This window comes from Dasypus novemcinctus, chromosome 2, assembly GCF_030445035.2.
Source record: "Dasypus novemcinctus isolate mDasNov1 chromosome 2, mDasNov1.1.hap2, whole genome shotgun sequence".
NCBI classification, from domain to species: Eukaryota; Metazoa; Chordata; class Mammalia; order Cingulata; family Dasypodidae; genus Dasypus; species Dasypus novemcinctus.
Genome location: NC_080674.1, coordinates 85,557,806 through 85,581,446, shown reverse-complemented (window position 1 = coordinate 85,581,446; position 23,641 = coordinate 85,557,806).

Here is a 23,641-nt window from a genome sequence, read left to right as displayed (position 1 = left end):
CTAATTCCCAAGACCTTTCCAGGTTATCTGAGAGCAAAAACTATTTCTACAATAACAGTACAATATGGGAAGTGGACTTGGCCCAGTGGATAAGGCATCTGTCTACCACATGGGAGGTCTGCAGTTCAAACCCCGGGCCTCCTTGACCCATGTGGAGCTGGCCACGCTCAGTGCTGATGCGCGCAAGGAGTGCCCTGCCATGCAGAGGTGCCCCCCATGTAGGGCAGCCCCACGCACAAGGAGCATGCCCTGTAAGGAGAACCGCCCTGCGCCAAAGAAAGTGCAGCCTGCCCAGGAATGGTGCCACACACACAGAGAGCTGACACAACAAGATGACGCAACAAAAAGAAACACAGATTTCCATGCTGCTGACAACAACAGAAGCAGACAAAAAGAACACGCAGCAAATGGACACAGAGAACAGACAACTGGGGCGGGCGGGCAGGTGGGGGGGGGAGGGGAGAGAAATAAATAAAATAAATCTTTAAAAAAATAATAATAGTACAGTGTTATTCATTTTTTTTTGTGTTGACATTTCATGTTGCAAATTGTAGCTAAATCTGATGATACTTAATACGAATCAGAGAAGGATCAGCCAAGTGGACTAGTAGTCATTGTATTCTTTACTGTCACATGCTTACAGGTTTTAAAAAATGCCAGTTTACTTCATATCTTTGATGAATTTTATTTAGTACACATCATTTTATTGAATGCACATCATTTCAATATTCTATGTGGCCAGATAGGAAGTACACATAAAGCACTTTTGCTTGCAGAAGTATGATGGTGGCCTCCAGGAAAAGCATTAAAAGAACTTGCGTGCATGTGTGGAATGTCATTTTTTATTAGAAAGAATGAATGAAAGACAATTTATGGTTATACAGAATTTGTATTTGGCAGATAATTTGTAAAAATTGAATGAAGAAAATCTGTCAGTTCAACAACACAACAATTTTTCTTGCAAATGATAAAATATGAGTTCCAACTACAGATTTAAAAAATTGTATCCACCACTGTGAACTTGAGAACATTCCAAAACTTAAAGACACTTCTGATGGGATTGTTTAGGATATTAATAAATATGAATTATTTTTACATTGCAAAGTGAAATACGTCAGCATTTAGATGTCTTTCATAATTCAATGAATTGATATTTTACAAGGGACCAATGCTTGATGTTATAATATCATATATAAGTAATAGAGCCATTCTAAGTGCAAGAGAGACTTATGGATTTAAATTTAAATAAAACAAATATAAAATCTCATTGATATAATTTAAGATTCGACATTGCAACTAACATTTAATAAACAATATCATGTCAGGTTTTCATGTAGTATTAAAGAATAATATCCATAGTTACCTGGAAAAGCTATCAAAATGCTACTTCCTTTTCCAGCCAGAAGTCTGTTATATACTTCAGCCAAAACAGTATATGGCAACAGGTTGAATTCATAAGCAGATGTAAGTATCTAGTTGTCTTCAAATTAAGTCAGACATTAAAGGGATTTGCAAAAACTTTTAAATAATGACACTCTTCTCATTTATTTATTTTTTAAAATATCATTATTTAACTAAAAATATTTTAATGTGTAATGTTATTATTTTCCTATGCAGATTCATGTTTATTAAAATTATTGTTTTTAATAAACTGATAATTAAATATCTCTGAAATTTCCTATTTTTCAATTCTAATACGGTTTAAATTATGGCTACCACCCACATAAACAAAAGATTTTTAGGGTCCTCAGTAACTTTTAAGATTGCTAAGGAATTTTGAGAACAAAATGTTTGACAACTGCTGATCTAGAACATGGAGATTTTAATGTATATCTCTCCAGTCTGCCAATGCCATTAAATATTTACAATATAGTTTCAACCCTGGATATAAAATTTGTAAGAAAGTGCCCCAAATTGTGTCAGGGGATAAAATTGCAAATAAGCTTTATCAGGAACAAGTATAAAAGCAATATCCAAACCACACTTATTAATAGGAAGGGCTTTGATTATCAGTTTTGACCTGGGAAAGGAATCGTAGTATTTTTGAAGACATCGATTAAATTATTATAATAATATAAAGATTTAAATAATATAGTAGATTTTCATAAGTACTTTTAACACTCATTTTCAATTAACCTTCAAAAGAGTGTCGGAATTATATAATTAGTAGTATATTTCCATTATTATTATCAGTATTATTACTATCTGTATCTCATGGGGATGAATACTGAGGAATGGACAAATTAGTCACAAAGCTAGTCAGAAGTGCAGACAAGATGCAAACCCAGGCTGAAAAGCTTTCACATTCCATATTCCAGGTTTGTGAATCAAATCATACTTAGCCTATGTCTGTAATTCTGGGTTGTTCATTGTAGCCATACCCTGTCATGAAATGTTACATGATGTTGTGGTAACAGTGTCCCCAATACCTCAGTGGCATAAAAAAACAAAAGTTTCATTCTCACTCATGCTATATATGTCTCTTATGAACTGAATGCAAGTCTGCTCCATATTTTCTTTAATTCTGAACCCAAGTTGTTGGAAGATTGCCAATCTCTACTGGAACACTGCCAATTTCATAGTAGCAGGATAAGAAAACCAAGGGAACTACATTCCAGCTCTTAAAGTTTCTGTTCAGAAGTGTTACACTTCACTGCCACTCACATTCCATTGGCCAAAGCAAGTCACATGGCTATAACTGAGTTCAAAAATTGGGGGCATTAATACAATACATGGCACACTATAAAAGTGACACCAAAATTTGGAAAAAGTCAAGACAGAAGCAACCAAAATCATTCCCAGGAGAAGGCATTAATTACACTTAGTACTTGGTTTTGTTTTAAAGTGGATCTCAGGACATATGGTTGATGTTAGCAATACCTTAATAGAGAATAAGTTGAACAGAGACTAGTTCATTGGGCTTTAAAATTCTATGTGTTGTGTTATGCTATAGGTGTGTTCTTTAGACTTGGTGATTGCCATGGTTCTAATCAGTCCCTGGCATTATAATCCTGAAGGCTACTCAAGAAACAGCTACTATAAAGTGTTGTGTTACCCATTTCTCGATCAGCAACCAAATTTGCTAATTGGTTACTAAAGGTTTGAAGTAGGGTTTAACAGGTGGAAGAAGTTGTTTTTCAATTGCCATCATGAATGTTAGAAATGGACTTAAATTGGTTAAATTGAAGGTATTCAATATACATAGATTGGCTCAGGTATTTCTCAGACATAACCCACCATTGCCAGTCCAAGTCTTGGGAACAGCAATTGAGTTCAAAGAACTTCCTGTTACATGATGCGACCAGAAGAGTAAGAAAATTCTACCTCTGGAATCATGGGTCTGCTTTGGGTGATGATTTATCCAATTTGATTGGAGCTCCTAAAAGAACAGAGGGATTAAAAAAGCAGTTGTATGAAATATGTGCTTGCTTCCTAATGAATGTAAGTTTAATTCATGTGAAAATGTGGGGCATGATTTGGTTGATTGTCTATTAGCCACCTAAAATAACTTAAATCACCATGACTAAAGTGGCAAAGGTTAACTTTGTAGGACTGCCCTATTTGATTTCTTAGTACTTTAGATTTCCTGAATCACATTTAATAGTAGCCTCTGGTGTATGTGTGTGTGTGTGTGTGTGTGTGTAGGACCTTTTTTCTTGCCAACATGATATTAGAGCCAAATGCCTGATTCATTTCAGATCATATGAAACTGGACCTTAATAGAACTTAATTGGAAAGGAAAGCATGACCAACTTCTTCTTCTCAAACTATATTATATAGTTAATCATTTAAAATTTCGGAAATCTCTATTCATTAGGTATTATTTTCTATTCAATAGACATTTAAGGACAAGTTATAACATGCACCTTATGAATGAGGTGCTAAAGTGAGTTCCCAAGAGTTAAATGCTCACTTAATTTAAAAGGTGTCTGAGGAGCTAAATTCAATACCTATCTCCCCTGTCTTTAATCTATGGATAAAAATACTTGCAAGGTGACCTAACTTTTCACTCCCACTTAGACTATAAAAGGACAGGGGAAAATTTTGTACATGTGAATTCATTTTTTGTGTCTTTCATAAATCCTTGCAGGAACTTACCATGTTTAGTGATGGAACCTAACTAATACCATAAGTTCCAACTGTTTTTTAATTAAACTTTCTATATCATGCCATTCAGAGTTCTACACACTCATACATTTTGAAATCACATTAATAATTTCATAAGGGTTCTTGTATTGCCCTTTGGATTGTTCTATGCTGATCAAAATAAATGAATTAATTAAAATTTTAAACTTGCATGTACTCCCTTTAAAATAAAAGTGCTCAATTTCATATGATAAATAAACGTCTCCACCACAGTAAGATGTCATCTTTATTGATTTTCCTTAATACATTGCCTAATAGATCAAGCATTATTGAAAGCTAGGCAAGCCTGAAGGTGGACTACTTATTTGCATATGTTTCTGAATCTTAAGAATCTGCAAGGAGAATGAGACTGACCTCAAGGCTTTCTGAGTACTTGTCACTAATCAGACAGATGACTTGAAAGTTGGTCATGCATGTGCCTTGCCACATTCCTTTTTGTACTTTCTTATTCCAATGCCTACATAGAAAATATCCAGATTAGTATTACAGTCAGGTTTTGTAGAAATTCCTCTGCTTTCATCAGTGAATTCATTTATTTATGTATAGTTGGTAATACAGATCCACTTCAAAAGGATTCTACATGACATTATAGCCAATGACAGACATGAGACTTTAAAGTATTTACATGAAAATCATTCTTTGAATGTTTTAGATTTGACCTGACATCATTTCATACCATTGAATTCAAGAAGTAGATTCTTCAGTAAATGCTTTGGAATCACTTATAGTACAAATAAATATGATAACATTTTCCTTCTGGAGGCCAAGATAGATAACATTGTTTGATGATACTTCCCTGAAAATGAATTTTAATCTGCAACTACATAATGGTAATTCTTAACAAAACTAATTGTTGCAGCTAAAAAGTGGAATGTCAAGTTCAGAGTTTGCATATTTGTGCAGATTTGTTTAGAAAATGGGCTGTATTGCAAAATTGTTTCAAAATTGCCAAATGGGTATGTAATGAAAACATCTGCAAAATAAAAGAAAAAGAGCAGGTTTGAGAAAGTAATTAGTAAGGAAGCATTAGTCTAAAAAGTTACTTTATAATTAAACTGTATTGCAAATGAAGTGGCTCTTTTCCCAAACTTGTTATTCATAGCATCCATAATCATCAAATAGCAGGCACTTCAGGCAGAGCCAAGGATAGATCTGCCATAAGCAATTAAGAATAAAGCAGAAGAGGGGTGGTGAGTTGGAGGTGAGTTAATTTGGTGTGATTACCCAATATCAGATACCATGAAAACAACATTGAAGCATAAGGTTAAAATAATTAAAAACTAAGGTGACTCTGTGTGTGTTTCCTCAATGGGTAGAGAGAAAAGTTTGAAAGAGTTTCCTGTGATTTTCTTTGATTTAGGCTGTTATCATTTAAAACTCATTTTATCTGCCCAAATATCAGCTCATCAGTGAGGTTTCCTTTCAGTACACACAGGTACATATATATATATACATATATATGTATGTATATGTGTGTGTGTATATATACACATGTATACATAATGTGTGTATGTATATATGTATACTTATATTGAGAGAAAACTTCATTGGTGAGGTATATGTATATATATATCAAGCCACCCAATCACAATCTTGCAATCCCACCACCTTTCTTTGTGTCATCTAACATACCACAAATTCCCTTGTTTGTCTGTTAAAATTCTGCAATTAAAATATAAGCCTCATGAAACAGAAAAATTCTCTCTTTAGTCCTCTGCTGTGTTTCTAGAACTTCAAACAGATACTCCATATCTATGGAGTAGACATCAGTAAAAATTTGTTTAATAATAAATCAATCAACTATGGCCTTTTTTTAAGCACTAAAAGAAGTATTATAAAAATCTGTCCAGTATGTTTTGGTATACTTCTGTCTGGGCAAAGAGGCTCCTTTTGATTCCAAGTTTCTATAAAATATCCATATTTCTTATAAGAACATTCTACAGATGATTAGAATATTTTTGTAAGTAAGGAAATATGTTGAGTCTTCCTAGCACAGCACTATACTCATTTAAGAAAAAAATACTTTTTGTTTATAAATTTGTATTTGGGCATTAGTTATTCTTCATTATTCTTTCACCAGTCTCTTTATGGATATTGAAAGTGTTCATACATCTTTATAAATGAAGCTTAGTTAATGCCTTTCCTAAGTGGCATTCTTCTCTTTGAACATAGCTAGCTTTGATACTATCAATTTGAAAGAAAGAGAGAGAGAAAGAAAAAGAGGAAGGAAGGGAGGGAGGAAGGAAGAAGAGAAATAAATTCCCTCATAGCATTATAGAGCACATTCCTCAATTTTTCTCCCATAAAATCTTTCCAATAATTCAATAATAAAAAATAAAATTGATAAATGGAGGGGGGGAGGCAAAGCACAGAGAAAAATAAATTTTTGATAATTCAGTTCCACATGTTTAGCAAGCCCAAACTGCCAAGAAGAGAAGGGAATCTTTTCAGAACACAAAGCCAGTTGATCATGTCACCCCATATTTAAAACCCTGTAGTAGTTTCCCATTGCTCTTAGCATAAAGAACGACATCCTCCTCACCACTGATTAAAATACTCACCTGATCTGGCTCTTGCCTGTCTCCCTAGCCTCATTTTTCATCACTCTCTCACTCAAAGAGCTTAGGCTAAAATGCCTTCTCTCAATTTCTAAACTTTCTATATTCTCCTTTTAAATACCTGGCCTTTGGTTATGTTGCTCTACCTAGAAAGCTATTTTTCAACCTTCTCCCTCAGATTAACCCTATACTATTCTGTGACAGTTTGAATTTTGTGAATCCCAGAAAAGATTATGTTCAAATCCATTCCTGTGGATGTAGGGCCCTTCTTTGATTAGCTCACTTGCTTGGCATGCTTTAGGGCTTTTGACTGGACTACGTCAGTGAGGCATGGGCCAGGTTGGGTCTCTGCTCCCTTGCTGGGGTCTTATATAAACTGAGATCTGGAAGGAGAAACACACGAAGAGACACAGAGAAAGGGAGCTCTGCCATTTTGACCCTGCTATGTGAAAGAGGACTCCACGTTTCCCTACAGCTTAAGAAAGGCAGAGAAGCCCTGAGAGGCTCAAGGAGAGGAGCCCGGGGAGAAAAGCTTGATTGCCCACAGCTTAGTTTGTGGAGAAAGTAGAGAGAGAGACTGGCAGACCTGCCATCTTGCCTGGCCCCACGGCAGGGCTCCAGAAGCGGCTTGTAGCTTACCTTGGTGAGAAGGTATCTCTGATGGTGCCTTGATTTGGATATTTAAAGACCTCATAACTGTAAGATTTTCCCCTAATGAAATTCCCATTATAAAAATCAACCCATTTCTGGTATTTTTGCATCAGCAGCTTTAGCAAATTAAAACATATTCCTTCATATGTCAGCTCAGAGGTTGCTTTCTCTAGAAGCTAGCCCTTACTTCCTTACTCTAAGGCAGATTATTTTGTCATACACTCTCACAGAATCTTCTTTCTTTCTTTCTTTCTTTCTTTCTTTTTTTTTTTTTGAGTATACCTCTCCATCTGTAACTATACATTCATTTGCAATTCCATCTGACTAATACTTGTCTCCACAAGTAGTCTAAGTTCCAGGAAATCAGAGATGCCTTTTTTGCTCATCATTATTTCCCTAACTCCAGAACAATGCCTGGCACATGTAGTAAGATTTCACTAATATTTGCTGAATAAATGAAAATATATTATTTTCAAACTGTTTATTTCTCTTGCTAATGGAAGTCAACCATTATTTTCAATTTTACCTTTTGCTTAATAAGGCTATAATTAAGGTATAGAAATTAAGTTCATGGTTTTTCCTTATTGGTATACAAATAGTTTGTTAAAGGACAATAAATACAGAGGGAAAGTCAAACACTTTCCCTGAAGTAACAACATAAGGGTTTTAGCTGTTTCCGAGTGCCTGTAAGTTCATCTAATGTTAGGTCACTCATTTCCACAGGGAATAGAGAATGCAGTAGCCTATCGTGAAAGGATGCTATATTAGTCTTGTCTCTGATCTTCAAGCATACAATTTTATAGTCAAATGTTGATAGTAATAATGAAATCAATAAAAGGAAAAAGTTGGAGAACGTGAAGGCGAAGCAACCAGACCCTGCTGAACATTTCCAGGAAAAGAAATAGTTACTCCACAGTGAGCATGCCATGTTTTGTGATGTGAAATGTTTCATGCCTCACAGCACAGAACTTATGAGAGATCAATCCGTAATCAAAGCGTAACACCATCCGTTAACCATAGCAAGGGATAACACAAAGATGATAAATGGAGTGTCTTTTGAGAAATGGAAAAAGTTAATGAAGACCTCTGATCTTAAAATCAGTATAGCTTCTCCCTGGGGTTTCTCAAAAGATTTTACATTTAATTTTTCTCACTTGGTTTCTCCCATAGTGTTACATGGATTTGAGCCCAGAAAATGTCCCATTGGTGTCTTCAGTACAAACTCAAATATACAAAAATGACTACAATATACAGAGAAAAGACATTGGGTGCTGGCCAAGGCTTGTATACTATAACTTATTGAAGAGCTGCATGATCTTGTTAAAACAGCTTGACCTCTCAAGTCTTACTTGCATATAAAATTGTAGAATACACTGGAAAAAAGACACATGTTAATTCTACCTTTCACTTTTTTACTTGTGTAATTGTGTGTGTACATGTGTGTGTGTAAACTGAAGACATGCATCTCTCCCTCACCTGTATGAAATTCCTCAAAATGGGTAGATCATTTCACTCCATAATTAGCATTAGAAATTAACTATAAATATTTTCTGAGAGGAGTGAGACATAGAATTTCATTCTAAGACTTAAAATAATTCAAAGAAACCTTTTGCTGTGAGTAAATTTTAATAGTGTCAGAAGCTGAGAGTAGTGAATGCTAAAAGTTAGTAACAAGCATCTCTCCTCTACCTCTAGGAGAACAGGGATGTACTTTGGGTTTCATTCATATTTGGGAACACTTACACATATGAGGAGTGGTGCCCATCCCTAGGCACTATTCCAAAGGGAGTCCACCTAATTATTAAATAGCAACCAGAATATATTTGAATACTGATGTTTAAAACACTAAGAGCAATGGCAGGTCTGGAAGATTAATGTAACAATTTTTGGTTGCATATGACCATGTTTCTAAGATGTAATTTTTGTTTGCTTATTTATGTGGCAGCCAGAATGGAAACTATATCTTTAAAAAATATCCACAGACTATGGAGGCATTCTGGGCACTTTATATAACCTAACACTTAATAATAACAACCCTTTACTCAGGATCACAGTACAGATGGCAGATGCAATTACTAGGAGGATGCAGTGTTTCTGACAGTCTCATTTGGTCTGATTTTCATGAAATAATCCAATGAAAATGATTTTCTGTGTTTTGATGAGTATTCTGGCATATTTCTAGATGGAAAATTAAATAATACCATCTTATTCTACATCTAATATTTGTCCCCAGCATATCTGTCCATCTCAACACCCTTCAAGCCCAGCTTTCCTTGTTTTCAATGAACTTTTATTTTCCTTCTCTTTTGCCTCAATCATCTAGATAGAGTAAGATGGAAATGAAGTGCAGAGTGCTGCTGGGTGTGTATGAGTGTGCATAACTGGTCCACATTCCAGTGGTAGATGGAAAACACAGAGATCAGTAAAAAGGTGTAAAAAATGAGGTACTTGGGAAACGGACTTGGCCCAGTGGTTAGGGCGTCCGTCTACCACATGGGAGGCCCGCGGTTCAAGCCCCGGGCCTCCTTGACCCATGTGGAGCTGGCCCATGCGCAGTGCTGATGCGCTCAAGGAGTGCTGCGCCACTCAGGGGTGCCCCTGCGTAGGGGAGCCCCACGCGCAAGGAGTGCACCCCTAAGGAGAGCCGCCCAGCGTGAAAGAAAGTGCAGCCTGCCGAGGAATGGCGCCGCCCACACTTCCCGTGTGCCGCTGACGACAACAGAAGCGGACAAAGAAACAAGACGCAGCAAATAGACACAGAGAACAGACAACCGGGGGAGGGGGAGGAATTAAATAAATCTTTAAAAAAAAAAAAATGAGGTACTTACTGACACTCCAGAGAAAGCCAGAATTAGACAACCAGGGATAAGGCTTAGTTGGGAATCAGAGGAAAGATATATAGATATTCCTTTCAGGAAGTGGATTGTGTTTGGGATCACTTAGGTCAACTCAAAGTCTTTCACCTGAGTGGTATTGACAGGAAGATGATTCACACTCCTGAGGCCTTTCACGTCCAGTGTCTTAAATATGCTTGTGACAGTCGGAGTTCTCAAGAGAAACAGTATATATGTGTGTGTAAGTATGTGTGCATAATATATGCATAATAAATAAAGTTATATATATATGTATATATATGTTCACAGAGAGAGAGAGAACTTAAGGAATTGGCTCACAGGGACTGTGTGTGATTGCAAGTCAGAAATCTGTAGGATAGATGTGTGAAAATTCCAGCAAGAGCTGACGTGGTAGTCTTGAGACAGAATTTTTTCTTCTACAGGAAGCTCAGTTTTTTGCTCTTAAGCCTCAAGTGATTGGATGAGGCCCACTGAAGGGTTAATGTGAATGCCCATTCCCCCTCCTCTTCCTTACTCTAGATTAGAACTGAGGGAAGGAATGGGCTGAACTTGCCAGCAGCCCAGTCCTTAAAGATAAGAGCGAAGTTGTGATGAGAGTGTTTTGAAAATTGCATGCACAAGCATATTTCTGTAACTGTTCCTAGCACTGTCCCTTCTCCCCACTCTGTAACACCTTTATAAACCCCTAGCCTCTGAGGTGAGACGCAGTACCTTCCAGCTGGCCACCATGGGGTCCTGTAAGTATTAAACGCCTATCTATTCCTGCTGGGCTCCTGTGTGGTTGCTTTGGAAAATTGAAACCTTTGGTCAACCTCCCTGGGCGTTTGACCTCCTCCTTTACATTTGGTGGAGTCAGCAAGATATTCTGGAGAGTCCTCATGGTAATAGTGCCACGGAGAGCATTCTTACTACAGAGAATTCTGTGGGGGCAATCCTGAATTCCATGGGGCTAATCCCAAATCCCATGGGGGCAATCCTAAATTCTGCAGGGAAAATTCCAGAGTGGTCTTTTTCCTCTATGTGAAATGAACAACTCATCTCATTGATACTAGGGGCCCTGTTAGAGACTTGGAGAATGTCCTATACACACTCATGGGACTTATTCAGCTAGAAAAGAACACTGAAATTTTATATATAAAGAAAAAGGAGGCGGCGGACTTGGTCCAGTGGTTAGGGCATCCGTCAACCACATGGGAGGTCCACGGTTCAAACCCAGGCCTCCTTGACCCATGTGGAGCTGGCCCACGTGCAGTGCTGATGCGCGCAAGGAGTGCCGTGCCACGCAGGGGTGTCCCCCATGTAGGGGAGCCCCACACACAAGGAGTGCACCCCGTAAGGAGAGCCACCCAGCGTGAAAGAAAGTGCAGCCTGCCCAGGAATGGCACCGCCCACACAGAGAGCTGACACAACAAGATGATGCAACAAAAAAAGAAACACAGATTCCCATGCCGCTGACAACAGAAGCCGACAAGGAAGATGCAGCGAATACACAGAGAACAGACAACTGGGGGGGGGGGGGGGGGGGAAGGGGAAAGAAATAAATCTTAAAAAAAAAAAAGAAAAGAAAAAGAGGCAATGTACCCTGGTTGATGCTGTTAGACAGCCTCTTCTTGCAGCTTTGCAAGAGAGCACAGATAACAGTTGGCCTCTGAAGCAAAACCTCTGGTACTTGAGGAAGTAAAAACTTAGTAACATTAATGTTCTCTCTTTTGGTTCCATGCTAATTCTAATTGGCCCCAAATAGCTACCTTAATAAAATTAGTGTTGTTAAAGTTTAGTAACTTTTGAACTGGACAACTCCACAAAAGTTTAGAAAAAAAAGGAAAAATGCTGGCTGCCTTGTAAGCCTGCAATTAAATCATGGCTTAGTCCTGAAAGCAGCCAGCCTCCCCCGCCAACTTGCCTCTAAAAGACTGTTTCTAATATTGCATGCTACTAGGTATTTGGAATAAAGAAAAATTATGTTTGAATATAACCAAATTGAATCATTATTCTGACAAGTTTGTTTAGTATAAATAATAATTGTATGTTGTAAGAGGTTTGTTTAGAGACGATTTCCAAAATCATTTTGGTAACTAATATGTGTAAGATATATAGAATGTGTTTCTATTATTAAGGAAAAAGAAAGTAGTTTTGTCCTAAGATAAAATGACTAGTTATTAAGAAAGAATTAAATGTAGAACAAAAGTTGAAAGGATACAGAATGTGCAGAAGGTTCGTGGAAAAAGTAATTCTTGTGGTCAAATTTAAATAAGGTTTAATGGATTGATCTATAAAATTTTAAAGGGCTTAGTATCATATAGTACGATAATGCAAAACTAAAATTTTGTTCTTTCTCTGTTAATGTAACAAAGTTTCTTACATCATAAGTCTGTTGTAGTAAAAATTTATAGTTTTTTTTCCCTGAATAATCAGTATACAAAGAAGAAAGTCTGTTTTTGACAAAATAATTTCTTGTACTTCAACTGTATTATGTCCTTAATGGCTTAAGAAAAGTCTTTTCACTTTTAAAAGAACATAATGTTAAAACCTGACAACTTTTAATATTTTGCTTTCTCAAAGTCAAATCCTAAATAGTATCTCTTCATTTCAAACTCTTGCAAAAGATTTGTCTTTCATCTAGAAAAAAGTGAAGTACTAAAAATAGTTAAGTTCATTTGTTAGGTTATAAATTGAAAGAAAAATGTTTAGAAACTGTTGTAAAATTAAAAGGAATTTTCTAACCTTCTGTTTATTAAGGTTATATGAGTAAAATATTCATATAAATACTTAAAGATTACATGAAATTCCTAGAGATTTAACAATGTTTTCTGTATAATATTAGATAAAAGTATCATGTTGTTAATCATGATTTTAATTATTCTGAAGATGTTATGTATCACAGAAACAACCTTTCATCCTGGGAATCAAGAAGCAGATGCTTTGGTTCCTATTGTCTGATTTGCCCAACCCCTGCTGATGAAGCAGTTCTATGGCTACATAAAGAGAATGATCGTCATGCACTGCCAAGGGTGGCACATAACAGAAGATTATGGCAAATTAAACAAAGTAACATCACTGCTATATGCAGCAGTCCCAAACATTGTTGGTTTATTGCAAGAAATTAGTATCCAGTTATATCACTATCAGTTTGTTTTAGATCCTCCTAATGCTTCTTTAGTATCTCTTTAGACATGTCAAGACATCCTGCATTCACCTTTATGTGAGAAGGTCAACAATGGACTTTTACAGTGCTTCCCCCAAGGCTATATGCACAGCCCAATCATCTGTCACAGCCTGGTGGCAAAGGATCTGGTGGTATGAAGGAAACCTGTGGCTGTAACCCTATTTCATTATATTTATAATTTTAAGTTAACCAGTAATTCTCTTTCAGAATTAAAAGAAGCAAAGAGATATGGCATCTTATCTTGAGAGCTTGGGTTAGGTCAACAATTGGAACAAGCTGCAAGGTCCCAGCTGGCTGCTATGTCAAATTCTTAGGTGTTGCTTGGTTGAAAAAGATAAAAACTAAACCCATTGCTGTAATCAATAAAGTACAATGTTTTCCCACACCACAAACTCCAAAACAATTGATGATTTTTCTGGTGTTGTTGGGGGTACTGGAAATCCTTCATCCTAACCATTTTATGTGTTAATCAGGAAAGGTCATGCATGGGAATAGAAGGACCCCCAGCAGGCTGCTTTTAAGAAGTAAAAAGGGCAATAGCACAAGCTCAAGCAGTAAGGGGGTTGGACCCTGACTTACCCTGAGAATTGGATAATATTGGCTTTGGGTGGGGTTTGTGGTACAGGCAACATTCTAAACAAATACTCCTTGAGTTTTAGTCACAATTGTGGAAAGGCGCCAAAGTAAGAGATAGCCCCTTTAAAAAGAAACTGTGTGCAGCATACTGTGCCCTCTTACAAAGAGAGGGTTTAACCCAGTAGTATATTGTCACACTGAAAACTGCCATCCCTATCCAGGGGCGGATTGCAGATACTAGAAATAAGACAGGAACAATGGACTGTTGTGAACCGCCCTCTATGGGGGAGAGATTTGTGGAAGAAAATCTGGGATGCCTGCCAGCAGCAAGTAAGTGTCTAACACATCCCCTCCCACTCCTCTAACACCCCTCTCAGGAATGTTTAGGCAGATGCCTTCATGAAGATCCAGGGCCATACCACTGAGAGCTGAGAAGCAGCGAGTGGCTCCACGGAAGTGGACATCATGGCTACCAAACCCTGTGGTGCCCAGCCCAGTAGTTCCAGCTGCCTGTCATTCACCAGCAGCTTGTGGACATCACCCACCCATGTCTACCATGCTCACTCTGATGACTATAACTATTACCTCACTGGATGGAACATATTGGCCGAACACAGACTCCAGTAGCACAATGGCAAGGGGATTACGTCAGTCCCCTCCTGTCTTGGAAATGGCAAGGTATACTTTCACTGCCACAGACTCTGCCGTGGAACTCTTGTAACCAGCTGGCTACTATTTGCTGCCTAGAAAATGTAAGTGCCCTATACTGGGTGCCAGCCCAAATTGACAGTGACCGAAGAACTCCACTTACCTTCAGTCATCTCATGCAGTCCTGGGCTGTGGATCAGAATATTGCTTGAAATTTTTATGGAAAGAATAAATGGCCTTTTAAAAAAACAAATAAAAGGCAATAAGGGATCTTTACAACAGAGGTCTAATAGGCCTTATCTAGCCCTAACCCTTTAAATTTGCCTGTGGCCCTAGCTCCAACTGAAATGCTAACAGCAGGACCAAAGCAGGCAGGTGGTGAGAAAACAAGTTAAAGGGCCAGCGATCCTACAGCCCAAAAGGGGAAGTAATAATAATCTGTTGTTGCCTATGCCTCATACTATACAAACTGCGGGAAATTAGGTAATTTAGCCATTGTACTGGCCTATGCAGCCTCACTGGTTGGATATCTTAAGCACATGGGTAATGGGAGTCATCCAAAACATTGTTTTAAAACCACAGTTCATACAAAAAAAATGCCAGTTAAAAATCTTTATTAACTCTCTAGGGTCTCCTATTCCTGCTGGGGCCCTTTGTGTATCTATGTGGACTCTTCTGATACCTAAACTAGATTGTTTTTTGCTTGTTTAAGATACTTAGATTACACAAATGCCACATAAAAAATATAGGGGATTCCCATATGCCCCACTCCCCACACCTCCCACATTTTCCCACATTAACAACATCCTTCATTAGTGAGGTACATTCATTGCAATGAATGAACACATTTTGGAACATTGCCACTAGGCATGGATTAAAGTTTACATTGTAGTTTACACTCTCTCCCACCCAATTCTGTAAGTTATGGCAAGATATATAATGGTCTGTATCTGTCATTGCAATGTCATTTAGGTCAATTCCCAAGTCCCAAAAATGCACCCACATTGCACCTATTTTTCTCTCTCTCTGCGCTCAGAACCTCCTGTGACCACTGCTTCCATATCAATAATTTAATTTCTTCCATTGCTAGAACCACAATAAGTCTATAGTAGAATACCAGTAAGTTTACTTTAGTCCATAGTTCATTCCCCAATCCTGAGGCTCCTACTCTCCAGTTTATTGATCTCACCCAGGACAATATGGGATTGCAGTCCCCTCTCAATTAGAGGTAGAGTGGATATTACCTAAACTAATTTTTAATGTCATTAAAGAAAACTCGGAGAATTTAGAAGGGGAGAACATATTGGTATTAGAAACCTCCTCATAAAATCCCCCAAATTGTATAATTTCACTATCAAGCATTATTGTTCAATGTTGTATATATGTTACTCCTATTATTCTGTTGACTTTTATATTGTTGTGGAATATGGATTCAATGTTCCAAAGCCCTGACCACTCAGGTGGAATCACAGATGATCTATGTGTAGAATGGGAGGTGGAAAGGGCATTGGGGTTGAGTGAAGGGTTAATGTGAATGCCCATTCCCCCTCCTCTTCCTTACTCTTGATTAGAACTGAGGGAAAGAATTGGCTGAACTTGCCAGCAGCCCAGTCCTTAAAGATAAGAGCAAAGTTGTGGTGAGAGTGTTTTGAAAATCGCATGCACAAGCATATTTCTGTAACTGTTCCAGGCACTGTCCCTTTTCCCCCTTACTCTGATACCTTTATAAATCCCTAGCCCCCAAAGGGAGGCGTGTACCTTCCATCCAGCTGCCGTTGGGTCCTGTAAGTATTAAAGGCATGGGTACCCTTGCTGGGCTCCCGAGTGGTTTCTTTGGAGTATCGAAACATTTGGTCAACCTCCCTGGACATGACCTCCTATATTACAGCTACCCACATCATTGAGGGTAATCTCCTGTACTTAAAATCAAATGATTGTAGATGCTAATCATTTCTATAAAAATACCTTAACAGCAACATTTTGGCTAATGTTTGACCAAGCAACTGGGCACCATAGACCAGCCAAGTTGACACATAAAATTAACCATCACAGTGCTACTGGGCTTCTCACACTTTTTGGTTTAGGATTCCCTCCTCCTCCACCAAAAAATGTTCTTCTTAGTCTTATAACAACTCAAGAATCCTTTCATGGTTTTGAATTCCAAAGTCTTGTCAAGAAACACGATCCTAATTATGATGGGGTTGAAAAATTACCACAATATAGGAAGAATGGGAGAAATCCTGAAATCCAGGGTTTGCACATCCTGGCATTCCACGACAGTGCAGATCGTAACTGCTGATTCTCAGCACCACTTTGAACTTAAGTACTTTCTGCCTGCCCCTCGAATGCGTCCAAGGAGGTTTCTCTTCTTAATAGTAAAGAAAGAATAAAGAGCAGCCAGAGTCCAGTGTGTCCTTTACGGTTTAAGTCTCCCAACTACACAAGGCATGTTGAATATCAGGACAGAGAATATAGAATAAGATTTCCAAGAGACCCCTAAAAGTCTGCTTCTACATAAAGTTATGTTGAAAACTTAAAAATAAGCCAAGTATTACCTAAAAAATTTTCTACCAACCATTTAACACTGTTTTCCTCAATAAAACATTTCAGAGTTAATATACTAATATGTAATACAAGTTTGTTTGGCTTCAATTTAAGATGATTTCTTTTTTCTGTCCTGTTTCACTATTTTTCATATTGTTTTTCCTATACTTAGATATTTATGCTTATCTGTGAATCTTCTGTTTTAGTTTAGATAAAGATGTTTAGATGGCTTTTTACCTTAGTTAGGAGGTTCAAGTTAGTTATAATTCTTTTGATGTTTAAGTTAGAACTACAAATTTAAGCTTTATAAACATACCTTTGCATGTGCTGTATACCAGAGTGGTTTGTAATACCAAGGGTGGTAATGAGGAAAATTCTTGAGGTAAAAGCACATCCTGTGACTTGGTTCCTTTGATTCAGTTTTCACAACTATTTTGCGTCACAAGTTTACTTCCCTGTTAAATGTTCTATTTGATACCACACCTACGGTAAAAACACCTTTTACTTAAATGCGGGTGGGGGTTATATGAGGACCTCATATATTTTTTTAATGTAACATTTTAAAAAATAGAGAATAAAATAAAAATCAAAAAATAAATAAATCAAAAAATGTAGATAATAGAGAAGGAGAGAGAAAATGCACAAAAATATCTTTTATGTACTGCTCACAACTTGCTCCAAGGATATTTCTGAAAATAGAAATGAAATCAACATGACTGCAAATGCAACAAGTCGGCCAGGACTGTACACACTGTGCATGTTTCCATGGCCAAACTGAGGTGGCTTTGGCTACTCAGCCCGGGCTTGAGGCCACTCCGGCCTGTGGCCTTGCCAGCTAGAAACTGGTGGGGAACTGGGGCTCTCGAGCAATTTTGCTGTGTCCCCAGAACTCTGCTCGGCAAGTGAAAACTCTACTAGGATTTCCTGAAAAATACTAGACCCTATCCCTGAGAATGCCCCACTGAGAGCTTGCTCTAAGTGATTGCCAACACTGCATTAATCTGGGTGGTTACTTTGACTCATGGTCCCAGTGAAGCTCATGAAAAAACCATGGAAATCATCAAGTTTCCTTACTTCCTGAGATATTCCTGTTCTTTCACTATGAAGGCATGACTTTGGGCAACCTTTCAAAATGCCAGCTCACCCTAATTCCCTGACCATCCCACTTTTATCTACTTCTGTAACTGGATTTTTGCCAGTAAAGAAGGTTCTGAGTGGCAGCATGTGTGTATCTAAAGTAATTAGCCCCAAAAGCCAGTTTATGTCTCATGGGATTGATAACCTAAAGCAGTGATTCCAAGTGTTGTAAAACTGCCATGAAGTGGGGATTTGGGTCAATTGGATAATTGCAAACCACCAGACCAGGTTATCCAGGTCAATCATATTTCCGGCTAGGACCTGAATTATTTAATCTGGCTGCCTATAATAATCAGGTTAACTAGAGAACTACTAGGCTGTTTAAAATTTTGGTCTGGAAATGTAAAACAGTAAGAAAAGAAGTCCCATACACTGCAGATTGTAGGGAATTTAATGCTATGCCACAAGATTCTTCCTATAGAGTGCTCTCTAGTAATCTCAAAGAGAGGCATCCTACATGTGCTTCCGCTGTGGATGCAGGAGACTTCAGAGTAATGCATCACCTCTATTCCAGGGTATGTTTAATACTTTTTCTTTGCAAGATTTTGCACCAGGAGAGAATCCATAAAGGTATCTGACCAACTGAAGACCTAATTGGGGGGGGCGGGGCACGGTGCTGGAGGTAATCAATGAAAAACAATCTTTTTCTTTGATACTGTTTTCCCCTGTGGAACAACAAATTAAATGTGTCATTGGTTTGCTTCCCCCACCCCCAAAGAAAAATTAGAATAGAGCATGGATCCTAAAATAGGTTGTACTTTCAGATTGATTAGTGCTTAAAATTAGATCTCTAGCCCCTAAACAATCAACTAAGGATCATACATAATTCCCTTGACTCAAAAAGAAGAAACTAAAAAGGGTTAAACTACATATAAAATCGAATTAGAATTTTTACACTTCTCCTCACACCCAAAATGGAGACTTGAAGATTTATGCTATACAATTACAATCACTTTCCACTCAAAGAGAGGGAGAACAGTTATCTAAAATATCATTCAAAATCTGAGCCTCCTCTTGACATAGAGGTGCAATGGACACAACCAATCCAATGCCCACATAGAAGAGGTGGCATTGGATTGGGAAAAGTGGACATGGTGGACGATGGGTATGGGGAAAGGCAGGAAGAGATGAGAGGTGGAGGCGTCTTTGGGACATGGAGCTGCCCTGGATGGTGCTTCAGAGGTAATCACCGGACATTGTAAATCCTCACAGGGCCCACTGGATGGAATGGAGGAGAGTATGGGCCATGATGTGAACCATTGTCTATGAGGTGCAGAGGTGCCCAAAGATGTACTTACCAAATCCAATGGATGTGTCATGATGATGGGAACGAGTGTTGTTGGGGGGGGGAGAGGGGGGGTGGGGGGGTGGGGTTGAATGGGACCTCACATATATATTTTTAATGTAATATTATTACAATGTCAATAAAAAATAAAATAAAATAAATAAATAAATAAATAAAATATCATTCAAAGTCAGAGAATACCACTGTTTATTAGTATCCAACTATAAATTTGTCTCCATCTTTGCACTTATTCTCTCCTCCATGTTCTGGGTCTCCTCTCTTGGGATTGATATCATTATAGTGTGATCCAGACCAATCTCAGAGCAATGGAGACCCTCAATTCTGAACACATTACCCTTTTCAGGATTGATAAAGTAAGTCTCAGTCTGTGTTCCAGCATAGTGTCCTGTTCATTTCTAGCACTGTTGGCAAGACAGACAATAGTCAACAGGAAAGACTCTCTTTGTTCACCCATGGTGCAACAGTACATACACTATAAAAAAGAAATATGTACTTGTGGCATGCTGGAAAGAAAGCTCTAATCTGAGGAGGAGAGAGAAAAGAAACAGCCACAGGCATGCATCTACTTCATCCCCTTGCTTTTAATTTTTTCTTTTTCTTTTTTGCTTCAAACAGTGGGTAATTTAGACATTTCCTGCTATAGGCCTTCATTATAGTCCATAAATGTTTTATGGATTTTGCTTTTAAAAATTTTCCTCTAAAGCTTGAAATTGAGCAAAGCCATCACTTAAGGAAGAAAAAAAGCAGTACTGACATCTGCTAAAATGTTAATTTCTCTGAAAGTATAGAGGATATTAATGCAGACTTTCTCTTGTTGGATAAATTTTTAAAATTTTGAAAGAATACCAAAGGCCTTTCATACAAAGATTCTATTATTATACCTTGACTGACTGGAATTTGTTTTTGTAACCTTTTATTCTAATCCTATGGCTTCAAAAATGTTATATATATTTTATAGACTAGTACAACTTACATAAATTGGCAACATTACATGATTCATTCCTAAACATGGTAGTAGTTTTCTCACAGCAAAATGTTTATTTACAGATGTGCAGAATTTTCAAATTAATCTAGTTATTTAGTATTAAATAGGTAAAAACAAGAAGAGTGAAACAAATGAAAACTGTTTCTTCTTTTCATCCTATGACTCATCCCACAAAGTAGGTAGGATTCTGTATAGTATAATTTTAATTCCGTAAATCCTTACTATGTAAAGACTTTTAACATCCATAGAAAATACTAGACCCTAAGCAAAACCAAAATAAAAGTTTCACCTTTCCCTTTTAAGATGTCACCGTCCTTGGATCTCCATTTGTAAAACAAAAACAAAAATAGAGGACACCTACCTCACACCTTTTACAAAAATCAATTCAAAATGGATTAAGGCCTAAATATAAGAGCTACAACTATCAAACTCCTAGAAGAAAATGTAGGGAAGCATCTTCAGGGCTTTGTGTGAGGCAATGATTTCTTAGACTTTACAGAGACAGCGCAAGCAACAAAAGAGAAAAATAGACAAATGGGATCTTGTTGCTGCCTCCCTTCACCCCTCCTCCTAGCCTTTGTTATCTCCCTTTTCCAGCCGTTGCTATCCTTCCCGCCAGTCCCGTCCACTTAGCCAACTCATAATCTGCCCCCTTTCTTAATCACCGCCTACTTCATAGCTGCCTGCACAGTTCCGCCTATCCACTACCGCCCCGTAGTTTACCTGCCCCAATTCCTACCCCTCCCTTGACCCGACCTTATATAATCAAGTGTATTTCCGCAATAAATTAGACTAGCTCATTCTCACAGGCTGTCTCCGTGGTTTTTACCGCGCGTCCCCCACGCCTGGAGAACCTAGGCCTACGCGTTGGCCTAGGGGCTCACCGCCGAGCCGTAGAAGCCCTCCCGGTCCTCGTAGGTTGCTAACTTAGAGTAGCAGCCCACAGCAGGGGTTGCTAACTTGGAATAGCAGCTCACAGCAGGGGGCTCGGCCGGGATCCTTTCCTTCCACCGCCCTCCGGCCCCTCTCTGCTGCTGCTGCTGCTGTCTACTGGCGACCATTTCAGCTCTCCAGGTAGGGACCCCATCGCCGTCTTTTCTTCTCCCACTATGGGCACCTCTCTCTCCTCACACCATACCCCTCAGGTTCGGCTTTTAGCCGCCCTGCTTGATACCAATGGAGTCCACGTTTCCCTAAAACAGCTCCAAAAATATTGGGACCTGCTACTCCCTCTTAATCCGTGGCTCGCCACCTGCCAGCTCTGGAGCCCAGACACATACTCTCGACTCATAGATCGAGTCACCTCCGCCATAGAGCATGAAAAGCGGTCTTTTCCGCACGGCCTGCTGCCTGCTCTAGTAGCCATACGCGCCTGCCTCCTTGGTGCACCGTCAGAAGCCATCCGAGACAAATCAGTTAAGCAACCCAATGACTATGAGCCCGATGATCCTGGCGACCCAAATTCTCTGTCTGACCAGCTCGCCACCGCTCTCGAGCGCGAACCTCCCCGCCCGCGCTCCCCACGGCCCGCAGAAGCCGCTTCAGTAGCTCCTCAAAATAGCAGACTTTCTCCTTTTTCTTCCACCTCTGCCCAAAATGGCGCACTTCCGGCTTCTTCTTCACCTATGTCTGAGCCCGCCGGCGGGAACAAAGGTGCTTCCTCTCACCTTTACCCGCCCCTCCCTGTCTCGTCATCTTCCGGCCCTGCCCTGGACATAATGTCGCCGCCGTCTTGGCCGGCCCCCGGAAATGACGTGACTTCGCCGCCATCTTGGCCGGCCCCCGGAAATGACGTAACTTCACCGCCATCTTGGCCGGCACCCAAAAATGACGTAACTACATCGCCATCTTGGCAGGCGCCTAGAAGTGACGTCGCCGCTCCGCCATCTTGTCCAGCACCCAAAAATATCCCGCCACCTGTTTGTTGCCGCCTTGACGCTGCTAAGCCATCATTTTCTCATCTGTTTCCCGCTACCGTTCATCCCTCACCACCACCGTATGGCAGCAGCTCCCCACGTACCGAAGCACATTCTCCCGCCCCCCAGCTATACCCGCTAAACCCGCTGCCCACGCAGCAACGCCCTCAGACTTAGCTTCCCTTCACAGCCGAAGAAGTTAAAACTCTTCGCAAAGCTGTTAAAAAAGACGGCATAGGTAGCCCATATGTCCAACAATTAATAGAAGAGTTAGGAGTTCAACTTGCTCTTCCTTATGACTAGATTTCTCTAGCCCGTTCCATCCTTCCGCCAGGCCAGTTCCTTGAATGGCGTGCTTACTATCAAGTAGCTGTTGATAAGCAAGTGGTAAAAAATGTCCAGGCGGGTATCCAAGATCCAGCTGACGCCTACACAGGAATTAACAACTATGCTGACCCTCGTTCTTATATAAACATAGATCCAAGGTTTTGGCACCGAGTAAAAGCTCTTGTCCAGCGATCGTTCTCTTTAGTTTCTACCAAGCAGTCCACCAAATTTGCGCAAATGCTTCAAGACTCGCAAGAAACCTTTCCAGCATTTGTCGCACGCGTTTTAGAAGCATGCCAGCGGAAAATTACTAACGAAGATGCTCAGTTTGTGTTAGCAAAAGAACTCATTCTCGATGGGTGCCTTGCACCCTTCCGGGCCGTTATTCTTCCTATCCGTGATAAGCCAATACATGAATGGGTATTGGCTTGTCGAGATATTGACCCACAGACTAAAGCACTTACTGCTGCCTTCGCTTCCGCCATGGCTGTGTCATCTGCCTCCACTTCTGCCTGCTTTCGATGCGGTCAGCCCGGTCATTTTGTCCGCGAGTGCCCTCAACAGGCAGCTCCCCGCCCTGCCGTAGCACTGCACAGACCAAGAGGCCCCCCCCACACCATGCCCGCGCTGTGGCAAGGGGTATCACTGGGCCCGCGATTGCCGCTCATCGCAACGTATCTCCCAGCCTTTAAACTTCCAGCGGGGCAGGCCTCAGCCCCTCCCCCAAGAGGCCCTCCAGAGAGCTCCAAAACCTTAATGTGGACAATGCCTATCAAACGTCACCAAAAACCTTCCTTAGAGCTTAAAATAAACGGACAATGGCTTG